Below are 25,754 nucleotides of genomic sequence, written 5' to 3'. Positions count from 1 at the left end.
TCTCACACCTATTGATTTCGGATCAAGCCGAAAACTTGGGCAACATTATAATATGGTGGGAGGAGTCATTTGGTGAGTTTTGAGTGAAATCCAATCGCGAGAAGTATGGAATACACCAACCACTCCAATTAGGAATGAACTGCCGTTTTTCTTGAATTGTCCAATTTGGAACACCTATTGATTTCGGATCGAGCCCAAAACTTGGGCAACATGATAATATGGTGGGAGGAGTCATTTGGTGAGTTTTGAGTGAAATCCAATCGCTAGAAGTATGGAATACACCAACCACTCCAATTAGGAACGAACTGCCGTTGAACTTGAATTCTCCAATTTCTCACACCTATTGATTTCGGATCGAGCCCCAGACTTGGGCAACATCATAATATGGTGGGAGGAGTTATTTGGTGAGTTTTGAGTGAAATCCAATCGCTAGAGGTATGGAATACACCAACCACTCCAGTTAGGAACGAACTGCCGTTGAACTTGAATTGTCCAATTAGGAACACCTATTGATTTCGGATCGAGCCCAAAACTTGGGCAACATCTTAAGATGGTGGGCGGAGTCATTTGGTTAGTTTTGAGTGAAATCCGATCGCTAGAAGTATGGAATACACCAACCACTCCAATTAGGAACGAACTGCCGTTGAACTTGAATTGTTCAATTTGGAACACCTATTGATTTCGGATCGAGCCCAAAACATGGGCAATATCATAATATGGTGGGAGGAGTCATTTGGTGAGTTTTGAGTGAAATATAAATCGCTAGAAGTATGGAATACACCAACCACTCCCGTTAGGAAGGAACTGTCGTTGAACTTGAATTGTCCATTTTGGAACACCTATTGATTTCGGATCGAGCCCCAAACTTGGGCAACATCATAATATGGTGGGAGGAGTGATTTGGTGAGTTTTGAGTGAAATCAAATCGCTAGAAGCATGGAATATCCCAACCACTCCAATTAGGAACGAACTGCCGTTGAACTTGAATTGTCCAATTGGAACACCTATTGATTTCGGATCGAGCCCAAAACTTGGGCAACATCATCATTATGGTCGGAGGAGTCATTTGGTTAGTTTTGAGTGAAATCCAATCGCCAGAAGTATGGAATACACCAACCACTCCAATTAGGAACGAACTGCCGTTGAACTTGAATTGTCCAATTTCTAACACCTATTCATTTCGAATCGAGCCCAAAACTTGGGCAACATCATAATAAGGTGGGAGGAGTCATTTGGTGAGTTTTTAGTGAAATCCAATCGCTAGAAGTATGGAATACACCAACCACTCCAATTCGGAAAGAACTGCCGTTGAACTTGAATTGTCCAATTTCTCACACCTATTGATTTCGAATCGCGCCCAAAACTTGGGCAACATCATAATATGGTGGGAGGAGTCATTTGGTGAGTTTTGAGTGAAATCCAATCGCTAGAAGTATAGAATACACCAACCACTCCAATTAGGAACGAACTGTCGTTGAACTTGAATTGTCCAATTTGGAACACCTATGGATTTCGGATCGAGCCCAAAACTTGGGCAACATCATCATATGGTGGGAGGAGTCATTTGGTTAGTTTTGAGTGAAATCCAGTGACTGGAAGTTTGGAATACACCAACCACTCCAATGAGGAACGAACTGCCGTTGAACTTGAATTGTCCAATTTCTCACACCTATTGATTTCGGATCGAGCCCCAAACTTGGGCAACATCATAATATGGTGGGAAGAGTCATTTGGTGAGTTTTGAGTGAAATCCAATCGCTAGAAGTATGGAATACACCAACCATCCAATTATGAACGAACTGCCGTTGAACTTGAATAGTCCAATTTGGAACACCTATTGATTTCGGATCGAGCCCAAAACTTGGGCAACATCATAATATGTGGGAGGAGTCATTTGGTGTGTTTTGAGTGAAATCCAATCGCTTGAAGTATGGAATACACCAACCACTGCAACTTGGAACGAACTGCTGTGGAACTTGAATTGTCCAATTTGGAACCCCTATTGATTTCGGATTGAGCCCAAAACTTGGGCAACATCATAATATGGTGGGAGGAGTAAATTCATGGGTTTTGAGTGAAATCCAATCGCTAGAAGTATGGAATACAACAACCACTCCAATTACTAATGAACTGCCGTTGAACTTGTATTGTCCAGTTTCTCACACCTATTGATTTCGGATCGAGCCCCAAACTTGGGCAACATCATAATATGGTGGGAGGAGTCATTTGGTGAGTTTTGAGTGAAATCCAATTGCAAGAAGCATGTAATACACCAACCACTACAATTAGGAACGAACTTCCGTTGAACTTCAATTGTCCAATTTCTCACACCTATTGATTTCGGATCGAGCCCAAAACTTGGGCAACATCATAATATGGTGGGAGGAGGCAATTGGTGAGTTTTGAGTGAAATCCAATCGCTAGTAGTATGGAAAACACCAACCACTCCAATTAGGAACGAACTGCCGTTGAACTTGAATTGTCCAATTTCTCACACCTATTGATTTCGGATCGTGCCCAAAACTTGGGCAACATCATAATATGGTGGGAGGAGTCATTTGGTGAGTTTTGTGTGAAATCCAATCGCTATAAGTGTGGAATTCACCAACCACTCCAATTAGGAACGAACTGCCGTTGAACTTGAATTGTCCAATTTGGAACACCTATTGATTTCGGATCGAGCCCAAAACTTGGGCAACATCATAATATGTGAAAGGAGTCATTTGGTGAGTTTTGAGTGAAATCCAATCGCTAGAAGTATGGAATACACCAACCTCTCCAATTAGGAAGGAACTGCCGTTGAACTTGAATTGTCCAATTTCTCACACCTATTGATTTCGGATCGAGCCCAAAACTTGGCCAACGTCATAATATGGTGGGAGGAGTCATTTGGTGAGTTTTGAGTGACATCAAATCACTAGAAGTATGGAATACACTAACCACTCCAATTAGGAACGAACTTCCGTTGAACTTGAATTGTCCAATTCCTCACACCTATTGATTTCCGATCGAGCCCAAAAGTTGGGCAACATCATAATATGGTGGGAGGAGTCATTTGGTTAGGTTTGAGTGAAATCCAATCACTAGGAGTATGGAATACACCAACCACTCCAATTAGGAACGAACTGCCGTTGAACTTGAATTGCTCAATTTTGAACACCTATTGATTTCGGATCGAGCCCAAAACTTGGGCAACATCATAATATGGTGGGAGGAGTCATTTGGTGAGGTTTGAGTGAAATCCAATCGCTAGAAGTATGGAATACACCAACCACTCCAATTGGGAACGAACTGTCACTGAACTTGAATTGTCCAATTTCTCACTCCTATTGATTTCGGCTCGAGCCCAAAAGTTGGGCAACATGATAATATGGTGGGAGGAGTCGTTTGGTGAGTTTTGAGAGAAATCCAATCGCTAGAAGTATGAAATAATACACCAACCGCTCCAATTAGGAACGAACTGCCGTCGAACTTGAATTATCCAATTTCTCACACCTATTGATTTCGGATCGAGCCCAAAACTTGGGCAACATCATAATATGGTGGGAGGAGTCATTTGGTGAGTTTTGAGTGAAATCCAATCGCTAGAAGTATGGAATACACTAACCAGTCCAATTAGGAACGAACTGCCGTTGAACTTGAATTGTCCAATTTCTCACACCTATTGATTTCGGATCGAGCCCAAAAGTTGGGCAACATGATAATATGGTGGGAGGAGTCTTTTGGTGAGTTTTCAGTGAAATCCAATCGCTAGAAGTATGGAATACACCAACCACTCCAATTAGGAACGAAATGCCGTTGAAATTGAATTGACCAATTTCTCACACCTATTGATTTCGGATCGAGCCCAAAACTTGGGCAACATCATAATATGGTGGGAGGGGACATTTGGTGAGTTTTGGGTGAAATCCAATCGCTAGAAGTATGGAATACACCAACCACTCCAATTAGGAACGAACTTCCGTTGAACTTGAATTGTACAATTTCTCACACCTATTGATTTCAGATCGAGCCCCAAACTTGGGCAACATCATAATATCGTGGGAGGAGTCATTTGGTGAGTTTTGAGTGAAATCCAATCGCTAGAAGTATGGAATACACCAACCACTCCAATTTGGAACGAACTGCCGTTGAACTTGAATTGTCCAATTTGGAACACCTATTGATTTCGGATCGAGCCCAAAACTTGGGCGACATCATAATATGGTGGGAGGAGTCATTTGGTGAGTTTTGAGTGAAATCCAATCGCTAGAAGTATGGAATACACCAACCACTCCAATTAGGAACGAAATGCCGTTGAAATTGAATTAACCAATTTATCACACCTATTGATTTCGCATCGAGCCCAAAACTTGGGCAACATCATAATATGGTGGGAGGAGTCAGTTGGAGGGTTTTGAGTGAAATCCAATTGCTAGAAGTATGGAATACACCAACCACTCCAATTAGGAACAAACTGCCGTTGAACTTGAATTGTCCAATTTGGAACACCTATTGATTTCGGATCGAGCCCCAAACTTGTCCAACATCATAATATGGGGGGAGGAGTCATTTGGTGAGTTTAGAGTGAAATCCAATCGCTAGAAGTATGGAATACACCAACCACTCCAATTAGGAACGAACTGCCGTTGAACTTGAATTGTCCAATTTGGAACACCTATTGATTTCGGATCGAGCCAAAAACTTGGGCAACATCATAATATCGTGGGAGGAGTCATTTGGTGAGTTTTGAGTGAAATCCAATTGCTAGAAGTATGGAATACACCAACCACTCCAATTAGGAAAGAAATGCCGTTGAAATTGAATTGACCAATTTCTCACACCTATTGATTTCGGATCGAGCCCAAAACTTGGGCAACGTCATAATATGGTGGGAGGAGTCATTTGGTGAGTTTTGAGTGAAATCCAATCGCTAGAAGTATGGAATACACCAACCACTCCAATTAGGAACGAAATGCCGTTGAAATTGAATTGACCAATTCCTCACACCTATTGATTTCGGATGGAGCCCAAAACTTGGGCAACATCATAATATGGTGGGAGGAGTCATTTGGTGAGTTTTGAGTAAAATCCAATCGTTAGAAGTATGGAATACACCAACCACTCCAATTAGGAACGAACTGCCGTTGAACTTGAATTGTCCAATTTCTCACACCTATTGATTTCGGATCGAGCCCAAAAGTTGGGCAACATGATAATATGGTGGGAGGAGTCGTTTGGTGAGTTTTGAGAGAAATCCAATCGCTAGAAGTATGAAATACACCAACCACTCCAATTAGGAACGAACTGCCGTCGAACTTGAATTGTCCAATTTCTCACACCTATTGATTTCGGATCGAGCCCAAAACTTGGGCAACATCATAATATGGTGGGAGGAGTCATTTGGTTAGTTTTGAGTGAAATCCAATCACTAGGAGTATGGAATACACCAACCACTCCAATTAGGAACGAACTGCCGTTGAACTTGAATTGCTCAATTTTGAACACCTATTGATTTCGGATCGAGCCCAAAACTTGGGCAACATCATAATATGGTGGGAGGAGTCATTTGGTGAGGTTTGAGTGAAATCCAATCGCTAGAAGTATGGAATACACCAACCACTCCAATTGGGAACGAACTGTCATTGAACTTGAATTGTCCAATTTCTCACACCTATTGATTTCGGCTCGAGCCCAAAAGTTGGGCAACATGATAATATGGTGGGAGGAGTCGTTTGGTGAGTTTTGAGAGAAATCCAATCGCTAGAAGTATGAAATACACCAACCACTCCAATTAGGAACGAACTGCCGTCGAACTTGAATTGTCCAATTTCTCACACCTATTGATTTCGGATCGAGCCCAAAACTTGGGCAACATCATAATATGGTGGGAGGAGTCATTTGGTTAGTTTTGAGTGAAATCCAATCACTAGGAGTATGGAATACACCAACCACTCCAATTAGGAACGAAATGCCGTTGAAATTGAATTGACCAATTTCTCACACCTATTGATTTCGGATCGAGCCCAAAACTTGGGCAACATCATAATATGGTGGGAGGAGTCATTTGGTGAGTTTTGAGTGAAATCCAATCGCTAGAAGTATGGAATACACTAACCAGTCCAATTAGGAACGAACTGCCGTTGAACTTGAATTGTCCAATTTCTCACACCTATTGATTTCAGATCGAGCCCCAAACTTGGGCAACATCATAATATCGTGGGAGGAGTCATTTGGTGAGTTTTGAGTGAAATCCAATCGCTAGAAGTATGGAATACACCTACCACTCCAATTAGGAACGAACTGCCGTTGAACTTGAATTGTCCAATTTCTCACACCTATTGATTTCGGATCGAGCCCAAAACTTGGGCAACAGCATAATATGGTGGGAGGAGTCATTTGGTGAGTTTTGAGTGAAATCCAACCGCTAGAAGTATGGAATGCACCAACCACTCCAATTAGGAACGAAATGCCGTTGAAATTGAATTTACCAATTTCTCACACCTATTGATTTCGGATCGAGCCCAAAACTTGGGCAACATCATAATATGGTGGGAGGAGTCAGTTGGAGAGTTTTGAGTGAAATCCATTTGCTAGAAGTATGGAATACACCAACCACTCCAATTAGGAACGAACTGCCGTTGAACTTGAATTGTCCAATTTCTCACACCTATTGATTTCGGATCGAGCCCAAAACTTGTGCAACATCATAATATGGGGGGAGGAGTCAGTTGGAGAGTTTTGAGTGAAATCCAATTGCTAGAAGTATGGAATACACCAACCACTCCAATTAGGAACGAACTGCCGTTGAACTTCAATTGTCCAATTTCTCACACCTATTCATTTCAGATCGAGCCCAAAACTTGGGCAACATCATAATATGGTGGGAGGAGTCATTTGGTGAGTTTTGAGTGAAATCCAATCGCTAGAAGTATGGAATACACCAACCACTCCTATTAGGAACGAACTGCCGTTGAACTTGAATTGTCCAATTTCGAACACCTATTGATTTCGGATCGAGCCCAAAACTTGTGCACCATCATAATATGGTGGGCGGAGTCATTTGGTGAGTTTTGAGTGAAATCCAATCGCTAGAAGTGTGGAATACACCAACCACTCCAATTAGGAACGAACTGCCGTTGAACTTGAACTATCGAATTTGGAACACCTATTGATTTCGGATCGAGCCCAAAACTTGGGCAACATCATAATATGGTGGGAGGAGTCATTTGGTGAGTTTTGAGTGAAATCCAATCGCTAGAAGTATGGAATACACCAACCACTCCAATTAGGAACGAACTGCCGTTGAACTTGAATTGTCCAATTTCTCACACCTACTGATTTCGGATCGAGCCCAAAACTTGGGCAACATCATAATATGGTGGGAGGAGTCATTTGGTGAGTTTTGAGTGAAATCGAAACGCTAGAAGTGTGGAATACACCAACCACTCCAATTAGGAACGAACTGCCGTTGAACTTGAATTGTCCAATTTGGAACACCTATTGATTTCGGATTGAGCCCAAAACTTGGGCAACATCATAATGTGGTGGGAGGAGTCATTTGGTGAGTTTTGAGTGAAATCCAATCACTAGAAGTATGGAATACACCAACCACTCCAATTAGGAACCAACTGCCGTTGAACTTGAATTGTCCAATTCGGAACACCTATTGATTTCGGATCGAGCCCAAAACTTGGGCAACATCATAATATGGTGGGAGGAGTCATTTGGTGAGTTTTGAGTGAAATCCAATCGCTAGAAGTATGGAATACACCAACCACTCCAATTAGGAACGAACTGCCGTTCAAATTGAATTGACCAATTTCTCACACATATTGATTTCGGATCGAGCCCAAAACTTGGGCAACATCATAATATGGTGGGAGGAGTCATTTGGTGAGTTTTGAGTGAAATCCAATCGCTAGAAGTATGGAATACACCAACCACTCCAATTAGGAACGAGCTGCCGTTGAACTTGAATTGTCCAATTTGGAACACCTATTGATTTCGGATCGAGCCCAAAACTTGGGCAACATCATAATATGGTGGGAGGAGCCATTTGGTGAGTTTTGAGTGAAATCCAATCGCTAGAAGTATGGAATACACCAACCACTCCAATTAGGAACGAACTGCCGTTAAACTTGAATTGTCCAATTTCTCACACCTATTGATTTCGGATCGAGCCCAAAACTCGGGCAACATCATAATATGGTGGGAGTAGTCATTTGGTTCGTTTTGAGTGAAATCCAATCGCTAGAAGTATGGAATACACCAACCACTCCAATTAGGAAAGAAATGCCGTTGAACTTGAATTGTCCAATTTGGAACACCTATTGATTTCGGATCGAGCCCAAAACTTGGGCAACATCATAATGTGGTGGGAGGAGTCATTTGGTGAGTTTTGAGTGAAATCCAATCGCTAGAAGTATGGAATACACCAACCACTCCAATTAGGAACGAACTGCCGTTGAACTTGAATTGTCCAATTTGGAACACCTATTGATTTCGGATCGAGCCCAAAACTTGGGCAACATCATAATGTGGTGGGAGGAGTCATTTGGTGAGTTTTGAGTGAAATCCAATCGCTAGAAGTATGGAATACACCAACCACTCCAATTAGGAACGAACTGCCGTTGAACTTGAATTGTCCAATTTCTCTCACCTATTGATTTCGGATCGAGCCCAAAACTTGGGCAACATCATAATATGGTGGGAGGAGTCATTTGGTGAGTTTTGAGAGAAATCCAAACGCTAGAAGTATGGAATACACCAACCACTCCAATTAGAAACGAACTGCCGTTGAACTTGAATTGTCCAATTTGGAACACCTATTGATTTCGGATCGAGCCCAAAACTTGGGCAACATCATAATGTGGTGGGAGGAGTCATTTGGTGAGTTTTGAGTGAAATCCAATCGCTAGAAGTATGGAATACACCAACCACTCCAATTAGGAACGAACTGCCGTTCAAATTGAATTGACCAATTTCTCACACGTATTGATTTCGGATCGAGTCCAAAACTTGGGCAACATCATAATATGGTGGGAGGAGTCATTTGGTAAGTTTTGAGTGAAATCCAATCCCTAGAAGTATGGAATACACCAACCACTCCAATTAGGAAAGAACTGCCGTTGAACTTGACTTGTCCAATTTGGAACACCTATTGATTTCGGATCGAGCCCAAAACTTGGGCAACATCATAATGTGGTGGGAGGAGTCATTTGGTGAGTTTTGATTGAAATCCAATCGCTAGAAGTATGGAATACACCAACCACTCCAATTAGGAACGAACTGCCGTTGAACTTGAATTGTCCAATTTGGAACACCTATTGATTTCGGATCGAACCCAAAACTTGGGCAACATCATAATATGGTGGGAGGAGTCATTTGGTGAGTTTTGAGTGAAATCCAATCGCTAGAAGTATGGAATACACCAACCACTCCAATTAGGAACGAACTGCCATTGAACTTGAATTGTCCAATTTGGAACACCTATCGATTTCGGATCGAGCCCAAAACTTGGGCAACATCATAATATGGTGGGAGGAGTCATTTGGTGACTTTTGAGTGAAATCCAATCGCTAGAAGTATGGAATACACCAACCACTCCAATTAGGAACGAACTGCCGTTCAAATTGAATTGACCAATTTCTCACACGTATTGATTTCGGATTGAGCCCAAAACTTGGGCAACATCATAATAGGGTGGGAGGAGTCATTTGGTGAGTTTTCAGTGAAATCCAATCGCTAGAAGTATGGAATACAACAACCACTCCAATTAGGAACGAACTGCCGTTGAACTTGAATTGTCCAATTTCTCACACCTATGGATTTCGGATCGAGCCCAAAACTCGGGCAACATCATAATATCGTGGGAGGAGTCATTTGGTGAGTTTTGAGTGAAATCCAATCGCTAGAAGTATGGAATACACCAACCACTCCAATTAGGAACGAAATGCCGTTGAACTTGAATTGTCCAATTTGGAACACCTATTGATTTCGGATCGAGCCCAAAACTTGGGCAACAGCATAATATGGTGGGAGGAGTCATTTGGTGAGTTTTGAGTGAAATCCAAACGCTAGAAGTATGGAATACACCAACCACTCCAATTAGGAACGAACTGCCGTTGAACTTGAATTGTCCAATTTGGAACACCTATTGATTTCGGATCGAGCCCAAAACTTGGGCAACATCATAATGTGGTGGGAGGAGTCATTTGGTGAGTTTTAGAGTGAAATCCAATCGCTAGAAGTATGGAATACACCAACCACTCCAATTAGGAACCAACTGCCGTTGAACTTGAATTGTCCAATTTCTCACACCTATTGATTTCGGATCAAGCCCAAAACTTGGGCAACATCATAATATGGTGGGAGGAGTCATTTGGTGAGTTTTGAGTGAAATCCAATCGCTAGAAGTATGGAATACACCAACCACTCCAATTAGGAACGAACTGCCGTTCAAATTGAATTGACCAATTTCTCACACGTATTGATTTCGGATCGAGCCCAAAACTTGGGCAACATCATAATATGGTGGGAGGAGTCATTTGGTGAGTTTTGAGTGAAATCCAATCCCTAGAAGTATGGAATACACCAACCACTCCAATTAGGAACGAACTGCCGTTGAACTTGAATTGTCCAATTTGGAACACCTATTGATTTCGGATCGAGCCCAAAACTCGGGCAACATCATAATATCGTGGGAGGAGTCATTTGGTGACTTTTGAGTGAAATCCAATCGCTAGAAGTATGGAATACACCAACCACTCCAATTAGGAACGAACTGCCGTTCAAAATGAATTGACCAATTTCTCACACGTATTGATTTCGGATTGAGCCCAAAACTTGGGCAACATCATAATAGGGTGGGAGGAGTCATTTGGTGAGTTTTCAGTGAAATCCAATCGCTAGAAGTATGGAATACAACAACCACTCCAATTAGGAACGAACTGCCGTTGAACTTGAATTGTCCAATTTCTCACACCTATGGATTTCGGATCGAGCCCAAAACTCGGGCAACATCATAATATCGTGGGAGGAGTCATTTGGTGAGTTTTGAGTGAAATCCAATCGCTAGAAGTATGGAATACACCAACCACTCCAATTAGGAACGAAATGCCGTTGAACTTGAATTGTCCAATTTGGAACACCTATTGATTTCGGATCGAACCCAAAACTTGGGCAACATCATAATATGGTGGGAGGAGTCATTTGGTGAGTTTTGAGTGAAATCCAATCGCTAGAAGTATGGAATACACCAACCACTCCAATTAGGAACGAACTGCCATTGGACTTGAATTGTCCAATTTGGAACACCTATCGATTTCGGATCGTGCCCAAAACTTGGGCAACATCATAATATGGTGGGAGGAGTCATTTGGTGACTTTTGAGTGAAATCCAATCGCTAGAAGTATGGAATACACCAACCACTCCAATTAGGAACGAACTGCCGTTCAAATTGAATTGACCAATTTCTCACACGTATTGATTTCGGATTGAGCCCAAAACTTGGGCAACATCATAATAGGGTGGGAGGAGTCATTTGGTGAGTTTTCAGTGAAATCCAATCGCTAGAAGTATGGAATACAACAACCACTCCAATTAGGAACGAACTGCCGTTGAACTTGAATTGTCCAATTTCTCACACCTATGGATTTCGGATCGAGCCCAAAACTCGGGCAACATCATAATATCGTGGGAGGAGTCATTTGGTGAGTTTTGAGTGAAATCCAATCGCTAGAAGTATGGAATACACCAACCACTCCAATTAGGAACGAAATGCCGTTGAACTTGAATTGTCCAATTTGGAACACCTATTGATTTCGGATCGAGCCCAAAACTTGGGCAACAGCATAATATGGTGGGAGGAGTCATTTGGTGAGTTTTGAGTGAAATCCAAACGCTAGAAGTATGGAATACACCAACCACTCCAATTAGGAACGAACTGCCGTTGAACTTGAATTGTCCAATTTGGAACACCTATTGATTTCGGATCGAGCCCAAAACTTGGGCAACATCATAATGTGGTGGGAGGAGTCATTTGGTGAGTTTTAGAGTGAAATCCAATCGCTAGAAGTATGGAATACACCAACCACTCCAATTAGGAACCAACTGCCGTTGAACTTGAATTGTCCAATTTCTCACACCTATTGATTTCGGATCAAGCCCAAAACTTGGGCAACATCATAATATGGTGGGAGGAGTCATTTGGTGAGTTTTGAGTGAAATCCAATCGCTAGAAGTATGGAATACACCAACCACTCCAATTAGGAACGAACTGCCGTTCAAATTGAATTGACCAATTTCTCACACGTATTGATTTCGGATCGAGCCCAAAACTTGGGCAACATCATAATATGGTGGGAGGAGTCATTTGGTGAGTTTTGAGTGAAATCCAATCCCTAGAAGTATGGAATACACCAACCACTCCAATTAGGAACGAACTGCCGTTGAACTTGAATTGTCCAATTTGGAACACCTATTGATTTCGGATCGAGCCCAAAACTCGGGCAACATCATAATATCGTGGGAGGAGTCATTTGGTGACTTTTGAGTGAAATCCAATCGCTAGAAGTATGGAATACACCAACCACTCCAATTAGGAACGAACTGCCGTTCAAAATGAATTGACCAATTTCTCACACGTATTGATTTCGGATTGAGCCCAAAACTTGGGCAACATCATAATAGGGTGGGAGGAGTCATTTGGTGAGTTTTCAGTGAAATCCAATCGCTAGAAGTATGGAATACAACAACCACTCCAATTAGGAACGAACTGCCGTTGAACTTGAATTGTCCAATTTCTCACACCTATGGATTTCGGATCGAGCCCAAAACTCGGGCAACATCATAATATCGTGGGAGGAGTCATTTGGTGAGTTTTGAGTGAAATCCAATCGCTAGAAGTATGGAATACACCAACCACTCCAATTAGGAACGAAATGCCGTTGAACTTGAATTGTCCAATTTGGAACACCTATTGATTTCGGATCGAACCCAAAACTTGGGCAACATCATAATATGGTGGGAGGAGTCATTTGGTGAGTTTTGAGTGAAATCCAATCGCTAGAAGTATGGAATACACCAACCACTCCAATTAGGAACGAACTGCCATTGGACTTGAATTGTCCAATTTGGAACACCTATCGATTTCGGATCGTGCCCAAAACTTGGGCAACATCATAATATGGTGGGAGGAGTCATTTGGTGACTTTTGAGTGAAATCCAATCGCTAGAAGTATGGAATACACCAACCACTCCAATTAGGAACGAACTGCCGTTCAAATTGAATTGACCAATTTCTCACACGTATTGATTTCGGATTGAGCCCAAAACTTGGGCAACATCATAATAGGGTGGGAGGAGTCATTTGGTGAGTTTTCAGTGAAATCCAATCGCTAGAAGTATGGAATACAACAACCACTCCAATTAGGAACGAACTGCCGTTGAACTTGAATTGTCCAATTTCTCACACCTATGGATTTCGGATCGAGCCCAAAACTCGGGCAACATCATAATATCGTGGGAGGAGTCATTTGGTGAGTTTTGAGTGAAATCCAATCGCTAGAAGTATGGAATACACCAACCACTCCAATTAGGAACGAAATGCCGTTGAACTTGAATTGTCCAATTTGGAACACCTATTGATTTCGGATCGAGCCCAAAACTTGGGCAACAGCATAATATGGTGGGAGGAGTCATTTGGTGAGTTTTGAGTGAAATCCAAACGCTAGAAGTATGGAATACACCAACCACTCCAATTAGGAACGAACTGCCGTTGAACTTGAATTGTCCAATTTGGAACACCTATTGATTTCGGATCGAGCCCAAAACTTGGGCAACATCATAATGTGGTGGGAGGAGTCATTTGGTGAGTTTTAGAGTGAAATCCAATCGCTAGAAGTATGGAATACACCAACCACTCCAATTAGGAACCAACTGCCGTTGAACTTGAATTGTCCAATTTCTCACACCTATTGATTTCGGATCAAGCCCAAAACTTGGGCAACATCATAATATGGTGGGAGGAGTCATTTGGTGAGTTTTGAGTGAAATCCAATCGCTAGAAGTATGGAATACACCAACCACTCCAATTAGGAACGAACTGCCGTTCAAATTGAATTGACCAATTTCTCACACGTATTGATTTCGGATCGAGCCCAAAACTTGGGCAACATCATAATATGGTGGGAGGAGTCATTTGGTGAGTTTTGAGTGAAATCCAATTGCTAGAAGTATGGAATACACCAACCACTCCAATTAGGAACGAACTGCCGTTGAACTTGAATTGTCCAATTTGGAACACCTATTGATTTCGGATCGAGCCCAAAACTCGGGCAACATCATAATATCGTGGGAGGAGTCATTTGGTGAGTTTTGAGTGAAATCCAATCGCTAGAAGTATGGAATACACCAACCACTCCAATTAGGAACGAAATGCCGTTGAACTTGAATTGTCCAATTTGGAACACCTATTGATTTCGGATCGAGCCCAAAACTTGGGCAACAGCATAATATGGTGGGAGGAGTCATTTGGTGAGTTTTGAGTGAAATCCAATCGCTAGAAGTATGGAATACAACAACCACTCCAATTAGGAACGAACTGCCGTTGAACTTGAATTGTCCAATTTCTCACACCTATGGATTTCGGATCGAGCCCAAAACTCGGGCAACAACATAATATCGTGGGAGGAGTCATTTGGTGAGTTTTGAGTGAAATCCAATCGCTAGAAGTGTGGAATACACCAACCACTCCAATTAGGAATGAACTGCCGTTGAACTTGAATTGTCCAATTTCTCACACCTATTGATTACGGATCGATCCCAAAACTTGGGCAACATCATCATATGGTGGGAGGAGTCATTTGGTGAGTTTTGAGTGAAATCCAATCGCTAGAAGTATGGAATACACCAACCACTCCAATTAGGAAGGAACTGCCGTTGAACTTGAATTGTCCAATTTGGAACAGCTATTGATTTCGGACCGAGCCCAAAACTTGGGCAACATCATAATATGGTGGGAGGAGTCATTTGGTGAGTTTTTAGTGAAATCCAATCGCTAGAAGTATGGAATACACCAACCACTCCAATTAGGAACGAACTGCCGTTGAACTTGAATTGTCCAATTTCTCACACCTATTGATTTCGGATCGAGTCCCAAACTTGGGCAACATCATAATATGGTGGGAGGAGTCATTTGGTGAGTTTTGAGTGAAATCCAATGGCTAGAAGTATGGAATACACCAACCACTCCAATTAGGAACGAACTGCCGTTGAACTTGAATTGTCCAATTTCTCACACCTATGGATTTCGGATCGAGCCCAAAACTCGGGCAACATCATAATATCGTGGGAGGAGTCATTTGGTGAGTTTTGAGTGAAATCCAATCGCTAGAAGTATGGAATACACCAACCACTCCAATTAGGAACGAAATGCCGTTGAACTTGAATTGTCCAATTTGGAACACCTATTGATTTCGGATCGAGCCCAAAACTTGGGCAACAGCATAATATGGTGGGAGGAGTCATTTGGTGAGTTTTGAGTGAAATCCAAACGCTAGAAGTATGGAATACACCAACCACTCCAATTAGGAACGAACTGCCGTTGAACTTGAATTGTCCAATTTGGAACACCTATTGATTTCGGATCGAGCCCAAAACTTGGGCAACATCATAATGTGGTGGGAGGAGTCATTTGGTGAGTTTTAGAGTGAAATCCAATCGCTAGAAGTATGGAATGCACCAACCACTCCAATTAGGAACCAACTGCCGTTGAACTTGAATTGTCCAATTTCTCACACCTATTGATTTCGGATCAAGCCCAAAACTTGGGCAACATCATAATATGGTGGGAGGAGTCATTTGGTGAGTTTTGAGTGAAATCCAATCGCTAGAAGTATGGAATACACCAACCACTCCAATTAGGAACGAACTGCCGTTCAAATTGAATTGACCAATTTCTCACACGTATTGATTTCGGATCGAGCCCAAAACTTGGGCAACATCATAATATGGTGGGAGGAGTCATTTGGTGAGTTTTGAGTGAAATCCAATTGCTAGAAGTATGGAATACACCAACCACTCCAATTAGGAACGAACTGCCGTTGAACTTGAATTGTCCAATTTGGAACACCTATTGATTTCGGATCGAACCCAAAACTTGGGCAACATCATAATATGGTGGGAGGAGTCATTTGGTGAGTTTTGAGTGAAATCCAATCGCTAGAAGTATGGAATACACCAACCACTCCAATTAGGAACCAACTGCCGTTGAACTTGAATTGTCCAATTTGGAACACCTATTGATTTCGGATCGAGCCCAAAACTTGGGCAACATCATAATATGGTGGGAGGAGTCATTTGGTGACTTTTGAGTGAAATCCAATCGCTAGAAGTATGGAATACACCAACCACTCCAATTAGGAACGAAGTGCCGTTGAACTTGAATTGTCCAATTTCTCACACCTATTGATTTCGGATCGAGTCCCAAACTTGGGCAACATCATAATATGGTGGGAGGAGTCATTTGGTGAGTTTTGAGTGAAATCCAATGGCTAGAAGTATGGAATACACCAACCAGTCCAATTAGGAACGAACTTCCGTTGAACTTGAATTGTCCAATTTCTCACACCTATTGATTTCGGATAGAGCCCAAAACTTGGGCAACATCATAATATGGTGGGAGGAGTCGTTTGGTGAGTTTTGAGTGAAATCCAATCGATAGAAGTATGGAATACACCAACCACTCCAACTTGGAACGAACTGCCGTTCAACTTGAATTGTCCAATTTCTCACACCTATTGATTTCGGATCGAGCCCAAAACTTGGGCAACATCATAATATGGTGGGAGGAGTCATTTGGTGAGTTTTGAGTGAAATCCAATCGCTAGAACTATGGAATACACCAACCACTCCAATTAGGAACGAACTGCCGTTGAACTTGAATTGTCCAATTTTGAACACCTATTGATTTCGGATCGAGCCCAAAACTTGGGCAACATTATAGTATGGTGGGAGGAGTCATTTGGTGAGTTTTGAGTGAAATCCAACCGCTAGAAGTATGGAATATACCAACCCCTCCAATTAGGAACGAAATGCCGTCGAAATTGAATTGACCAATTTCTCACACCTATTGATTTCGGATCGATCCCAAAACTTGGGCAACATCATAATATGGTGGGAGTAGTCATTTGGTGAGTTTTGAGTGAAATCCAAACGCTAGAAGTATGGAATACACCAACCACTCCAATTAGGAACGAACTGCCGTTGAACGTGAATTGTCCAATTTGGAACACCTATTGATTTCGGATCGAGCCCCAAACTTGGGCAACGTCATAATATGGTGGGAGGAGTCATTTGGTGACTTTTGAGTGAAATTCAATCGCTAGAAGTATGGAATTCACCAACCACTCCAATTAGGAACGAACTGCCGTTGAACTTGAATTGTCCAATTTGGAACACCTATTGATTTCGGATCGAGCCCAAAACTTGGGCAACATCATAATATGGTGGGAGGAGTCATTTGGTGAGTTTTGAGTGAAATCCAATCGCAAGAAGTATGGAATACACCAACCACTCCAGTTAGGAACGACATGCCGTTGATATTGAATTGACCCATTTCTCACACCTATTGATTTCGGATCGATCCCAAAACTTGTGCAACATCATAATATGGTGGGAGGAGTCATTTGGTTCGTTTTGAGTGAAATCCAATCGCTAGAAGTATGGAATACACCAACCACTCCAATTAGGAACGAACTGCCGTTGAACTTGAATTGTCCAATTTGGAACACCTATTGATTTCGGATCGAGCCCAAAACTTGGGCAACATCATAATATGGTGGGAGGAGTCATTTGGTGAGTTTTGAGTGAAATCCAAACGCTAGAAGTATGGAATACACCAACCACTCCAATTAGGAACGAACTGCCGTTGAACTTGAATTGTTCAATTTGGAACACCTATTGATTTCGGATCGAGCCCAAAACATGGGCAACATCATAATATGGTGGGAGGAGTCATTTGGTGAGTTTTGAGTGAAATCCAATCGCTAGAAGTTTGGAATACACCAACCACTCCAATTAGGAACGAACTGCCGTTTAACTTGAATTGTCCAATTTCTCACACCTATTGATTTCGGATCGAGCCCAAAACTTGGGCAACATCATAATATGGTGGGAGGAGTCATTTGGTGAGTTTTGAGTGAAATCCAATCGCTAGAAGTATGGAATACACCAACCACTCCAATTAGGAACGAACTGCCGTTGAACTTGAATTGTCCAATTTCTCCCACCTATTGATTTCAGATCGAGCCCAAAACTTGGGCAACAACATAATATGGTGGGAGGAGTCATTTGGTGAGTTTTTAGTGAAATCCAATCGCTAGAAGTATGGAATACACCAACCACTCCAATTAGGAACGAACTGCCGTTGAACTTGAATTGTCCAATTTCTCACACCTATTGATTTCGGATCGAGCCCCAAACTTGGGCAACATCATAATATGGTGGGAGGAGTCATTTGGTGAGTTTTGAGTGAAATCCAATGGCTAGAAGTATGGAATACACCAACCACTCTAATTAGGAACGAACTGCCGTTGAACTTGAATTGTCCAATTTGGAACACCTATTGATTTCGGATCGAGCCCAAAACATGGGCAACATCATAATATGGTGTGAGGAGTCATTTGGTGAGTTTTGAGTGAAATCCAATCGCTAGAGGTATGGAATACACCAACCACTCCAATTAGGAACGAACTGCCGTTGAACTTGAATTTTCCAATTTGGAACACCTATTGATTTCGGATCGAGCCCAAAACTTGGGCAACATCATAATATGGTGGGAGGAGTCATTTGGTGACTTTTGAGTGAAATTCAATCGCTAGAACTATGGAATACACCAACCACTCCAATTAGGAACGAACTGCCGTTGAACTTGAATTGTCGAATTTGGAACACCTATTGATTTCGGATCGAGCCCAAAACTAGGGCAACATCATAATATGGTGGGAGGAGTCCTTTGGTGAGTTTTGAGTGAAATCCAATCGCAAGAAGTATAGAATACACCAACCACTCCAATTAGGAACGAACTGCGGTTGAACTTGAATTGTCCAATTTGGAACACCTATTGATTTCGGATCGAGCCCAAAACTTGGGCAACATCATAATATGGTGAGAGGAGTCATTTGGTGAGTTTTGAGTGAAATCCAATCGCTAGAAGTATGGAATACACCAACCACTCCAATTAGGTACGAACTACCGTTGAACTTGAATTATCCAATTTTGAACACCTATTGATTTCGGATCGAGCCCCAAGCTTGGGCAACATCATAATATGGTGGGAGGAGTCATTTGGTGAGTTTTGAGTGAAATCCAATCGCTAGAAGTATGGAATACACCAACCACTCTAATTAGGAACGAACTGCCGTTGAACTTGAATTGTCCAATTTGGAACACCTATTGATTTCGGATCGAGCCCAAAACATGGGCAACATCATAATATGGTGGGAGGAGTCATTTGGTGAGTTTTGAGTGAAATCCAATCGCTAGAGGTATGGAATACACCAACCACTCCAATTAGGAACGAACTGCCGTTGAACTTGAATTTTCCAATTTGGAACACCTATTGATTTCGGATCGAGCCCAAAACTTGGGCAACATCATAATATGGTGGGAGTAGTCATTTGGTGACTTTTGAGTGAAATTCAATCGCTAGAACTATGGAATACACCAACCACTCCAATTAGGAACGAACTGCCGTTGAACTTGAATTGTCGAATTTGGAACACCTATTGATTTCGGATCGAGCCCAAAACTAGGGCAACATCATAATATGGTGGGAGGAGTCCTTTGGTGAGTTTTGAGTGAAATCCAATCGCAAGAAGTATAGAATACACCAACCACTCCAATTAGGAACGAACTGCGGTTGAACTTGAATTGTCCAATTTGGAACACCTATTGATTTCGGATCGAGCCCAAAACTTGGGCAACATCATAATATGGTGAGAGGAGTCATTTGGTGAGTTTTGAGTGAAATCCAATCGCTAGAAGTATGGAATACACCAACCACTCCAATTAGGTACGAACTGCCGTTGAACTTGAATTATCCAATTTTGAACACCTATTGATTTCGGATCGAGCCCAAAACTTGGGCAACATCATAATATGGTGAGAGGAGTCATTTGGTGAGTTTTGAGTGAAATCCAATCGCTAGAAGTATGGAATACACCAACCACTCCAATTAGGAACGAACTGCCGTTGAACTTGAATTGTCCAATTTGGAACACCTATTGATTTCGGATCGAGCCCAAAACTTGGGAAACATCATAATATGGTGGGAGGAGTCATTTGGTGAGTTTTGAGTGAAATCCAATCGCTAGAAGTATGGAATACACAAACAACTCCAATTAGGAACGAACTGCCGTTGAACTTGAATTGTTCAATTTGGAACACCTATTGATTTCGGATCGAGCCCAAAACATGGGCAACATCATAATATGGTGGGAGGAGTCATTTGGTGAGTTTTGAGTGAAATCCAATCGCTAGAAGTTTGGAATACACCAACCACTCCAATTAGGAATGAACTGCCGTTGAACTTGAATTGTCCAATTTCTCACACCTATTGATTTCGGATCGAGCCCAAAACTTGGGCAACATCATAATATGGTAGGAGGAGTCATTTGGTGGGTTTTGAGTGAAATCCAATCGCTAGAAGTATGGAATACACCAACCACTCCAATTAGGAACGAACTGCCGTTGAACTTGAATTGTCCAATTTGGAATACCTATTGATTTCGGATCGAGCCCAAAACTTGGGCAACAACATAATATGGCGGGAGGAGTCATTTGGTGAGTTTTTAGTGAAATCCAATCGCTAGAAGTATGGAATACACTAACCACTCCAATTAGGAACGAACTGCCGTTGAACTGGAATTGTCCAATTTCTCAAACCTATTGATTTCGGATCGAGCCCAAAACTTGGGCAACATCATAATATGGTGGGAAGAGTCATTTGGTGAGTTTTGATTGAAATCCAATCGCTAGAAGTATGGAATACACCAACCACTCCAATTAGGAACGAATTGCCGTTGAACTTGAATTGTCCAATTTCTCACACCTATTGATTTCGGATCGAGCCCAAAACTTGGGCAACATCATAATATGGTGGCAGGAGTCATTTGGTGAGTTTTGAGTGAAATCCAATCGATAGAAGTATGGAATACACCAACCACTCCAATTAGGACGGAACTGCCGTTGAACTTGAATTGTCCAATTTGGAACACCTATTGATTTCGGATCGAGCCCAAAACTTGGGCAACATCATAATATGGTGGGAGGAGTCATTTGGTGAGTTTTGGGTGAAATCCAATCGATAGAAGTATGGAATACACCAACCACTCCAATTAGGAACGAACTGCCGTTGAACTTGAATTGTCCAATTTCTCACACCTATTGATTTCGGATCGAGCCCCAAACTTGGGCAACATCATAATATGGTGGGAGGAGTCATTTGGTGAGTTTTGATTGAAATCCAATCGCCAGAAGTATGGAATACACCAACCACTCCAATTTGGAACGAACTGCCGTTGAACTTGAATTGTCCAATTTCTCACACCTATTGATTTCAGATCAAGCCCAAAACTTGGGCAACATCATAATATGGTGGGAGGAGTCATTTGGTGAGTTTTGAGTGAAATCCAATCGCTAGAAGTATGGAATACACCAACCACTCCAATTAGGAACGAACTGCCGTTGAACTTGAATTGTCCAATTTCTCACACCTATTGATTTCAGATCGAGCCCAAAACTTGGGCAACATCATAATAAGGTGGGAGGAGTCATTTGGTGACTTTTGAGTGAAATCCAATCGCTAGAAGTATGGAATACACCAACCACTCCAATTAGGAAAGAACTGCCGTTGAACTTGAATTGTCCAATTTCTCACACCTATTGATTTCGGATCGAGCCCCAAACTTGGGCAACATCATAATATGGTGGGAGGAGTCATTTGGTGAGTTTTGAGTGAAATCCAATGGCTAGAAGTATGGAATACACCAACCACTCCAATTAGGAACGAAGTGCCGTTGAACTTGAATTGTCCAATTTGGAACACCTATTGATTTCGGATCGAGCCCAAAACTTGGGCAACATCATAATATGGTGGGAGGAGTCATTTGGTGAGTTTTGAGTGAAATCCAATCGATAGAAGTATGGAATACACCAACCACTCCAATTTGGAACGAACTGCCGTTAACCTTGAATTGTCCAATTTCTAACACCTATTGATTTCGGATCGAGCCCAAAACTTGGGCAACATCATAATATGGTGGGAGGAGTCATTTGGTGAGTTGTGAGTGAAATCCAATCGCTAGAAGTATGGAATACACCAACCACTCCAAATAGGAACGAACTGCCGTTGAACTTGAATTGTCCAATTTCTCACACCTATTGATTTCGGATCGAGCCCAAAACTTGGGCAACATCATAATATGGTGGGAGGAGTCATTTGGTGAGTTTTGACTGAAATCCAATCGCTAGAAGTATGGAATACACCAACCACTCCAATTAGGAACGAACTGCCGTTGAACTTGAATTGTCCAATTTCTCACACCTATTGATTTCGGATCGAGCCCAAAACTTGGGCAACATCATAATATGGTGGGAGGAGTCATTTGGTGGGTTTTGAGTGAAATCCAATCGATAGAAGTATGGAATACACCAACCACTCCAATTTGGAAAGAACTGCCATTCAACTTGAATTGTCCAATTTCTCACACCTATTTATTTCGGATCGAGCCCAAAATTTGGGCAACATCATAATATGGTGGGAGGAGTCATTTGGTGAGTTTTGAGTGAAATACAATCGCTAGAACTGTGGAATACACCAACCACTCCAATTAGGAACGAACTGCCGTTGAACTTGAATTGTCCAATTTGGAACACCTATTGATTTCGGATCGAGCCCAAAACTTGGGCAACATCATAATATGGTGGGAGGAGTCATTTGGTGAGTTGTGAGTGAAATCCAATCGCTAGAAGTATGGAATACACCAACCACTCCAAATAGGAACGAACTGCCGTTGAACTTGAATTGTCCAATTTCTCACACCTATTGATTTCGGATCGAGCCCAAAACTTGGGCAACATCATAATATGGTGGGAGGAGTCATTTGGTGAGTTTTGACTGAAATCCAATCGCTAGAAGTATGGAATACACCAACCACTCCAATTAGGAACGAACTGCCGTTGAACTTGAATTGTCCAATTTCTCACACCTATTGATTTCGGATCGAGCCCAAAACTTGGGCAACATCATAATATGGTGGGAGGAGTCATTTGGTGGGTTTTGAGTGAAATCCAATCGATAGAAGTATGGAATACACCAACCACTCCAATTTGGAAAGAACTGCCATTCAACTTGAATTGTCCAATTTCTCACACCTATTTATTTCGGATCGAGCCCAAAATTTGGGCAACATCATAATATGGTGGGAGGAGTCATTTGGTGAGTTTTGAGTGAAATCCAATCGCTAGAACTGTGGAATACACCAACCACTCCAATTAGGAACGAACTGCCGTTGAACTTGAATTGTCCAATTTGGAACACCTATTGATTTCGGATCGAGCCCAAAACTTGGGCAACGTCATAATATGGTGGGAGGAGTCGTTTGGTGAGTTTTGAGTGAAATCCAATCGCTAGAAGTATGGAATTCACCAACCACTCCAATTAGGAAAGAACTGCCGTTGAACTTGAATTGTCCAATTTCTCACACCTATTGATTTCGGATCGAGCCCAAAACTTGGGCAACATCATAATATGGTGGGAGGAGTCATTTGGTGAGTTTTGAGTGAAATCCAATCGATAGAAGTATGGAATACACCAACCACTCCAATTCGGAACGAACTGCCGTTCAACTTGAATTGTCCAATTTCTCACACCTATTTATTTCGGATCGAGCCCAAATTTTGTGCAACATCATAATATGGTGCGAGGAGTCATTTGGTGAGTTTTGAGTGAAATCCAATCGCTAGAACTGTGGAATACACCAACCACTCCAATTAGGAACGAACTGCCGTTGAACTTGAATTGTCCAATTTTGAACACCTATTGATTTCGGATCGAGCCCCAAACTTGGGCAACATCATAATATGGTTGGAGGAGTCATTTGGTTACTTTTGAGTGAAATCCAATCGCTAGAAGTATGGAATACACCAACCACTCCAATTAGGAACGAACTGCTGTTGAACTTGAATTGTCCAATTTGGAACACCTATTGATTTCGGATCGAGCCCAAAACTTGGGCAACGTCATAATATGGTGGGAGGAGTCATTTGGTGAGTTTTGAGTGAAATCCAAACGCTAGAAGTATGGAATTCACCAACCCCTCCAATTAGGAACGAACTGCCGTTGAACTTGAATTGTCCAATTTTCAACACCTATTGATTTCGGATCGAGCCCAAAACTTGGGCAACATCATAATATGGTGGGAGGAGTCATTTGGTGAGTTTTGAGTGAAATCCAATCGCTAGAAGTATGGAATACACCAACCACTCCAGTTAGGAACGAACTGCCGTTGAACTTGAATTGTCCAATTTGGAACACCTATTGATTTCGGATCGAGCCCAAAACTTGGGCAACATCATAATATGGTGGGAGGAGTCATTTGGTGAGTTTTGAGTGAAATCCAATCGCTAGAAGTATGGAATACACCAACCACTCCAATTAGGAACGAATTGCCGTTGAATTTGAATTGTCCAATTTGGAACACCTACTGATTTCGGATCGAGCCCAAAACTTGGGCAACATCATAATATGGTGGGAGGAGTCATTTGGTGAGTTTTGAGTGAAATCCAATCGCTAGAAGTATGGAATACACCAACCACTCCAATTAGGAACGAACTGCTGTTGAACTTGAATTGTCCAATTTGGAACACCTATTGATTTCGGATCGACCCCAAATCTTGGGCAACATCATAATATGGTGGGAGGAATCATTTGATAAGTTTTGAGTGAAATCCAATTGTTAGAGGTATGGAATACACCAACCACTCCAATTAGGAACAAACTGCCGTTGAACTTGAATTGTCCAATTTCTCACACCTATTGATTTCGGATTGAGCCCAAAACTTGGGCAACATCATAATATGGTGGGAGGAGTCATTTCGTGAGTTTTGAGTGAAATCCAAACGCTAGAAGTATGGAATACGCCAACCACTCCAATTAGGAACGAACTGCCGTTGAACTTGAATTGTCCAATTGTCCAATTTGGAACACCTATTGATTTCGAATCGAGCCCAAAACTTGGGCAACATCATAATATGGTGGGAGGAGTCACTTGGTGAGTTTTGAGTGAAATCCAATCGCTAGAAGTATAGAATACACCAACCACTGCAATTAGGAACGAACTGTCGTTAAACTTGAATTGTCTAATTTGGAACACCTATGGATTTCGGATCGAGCCCAAAACTTGGGCAACATCATCATATGGTGGGAGGAGTCATTTGGTTAGTTTTGAGTGAAATCCAATCCCTAGAAGTATGGAATACACCAACCACTCCATTTAGGAACGAACTGCCGTTGCACTCGAATTGTCCAATTTGGAACACCTATTGATTTCGGATCGAGCCGAAAACTTGGGCAACATCATAATATGGTGGGAGGAGTCATTTGGTGAGTTTTGAGTGAAATCCAATCGCTAGAAGTATGGAATACACCAACCACTCCAGTTAGGAACGAACTGCCGTTGAACTTGAATTGTCCAATTTGGAACACCTA

Source organism: Prunus avium, chromosome 1 (genome assembly GCF_965620075.1).
Source record: "Prunus avium chromosome 1, drPruAviu1.hap1.1, whole genome shotgun sequence".
Lineage (NCBI taxonomy): Eukaryota > Viridiplantae > Streptophyta > Magnoliopsida > Rosales > Rosaceae > Prunus > Prunus avium.
This window is presented reverse-complemented; position numbering follows the sequence as displayed.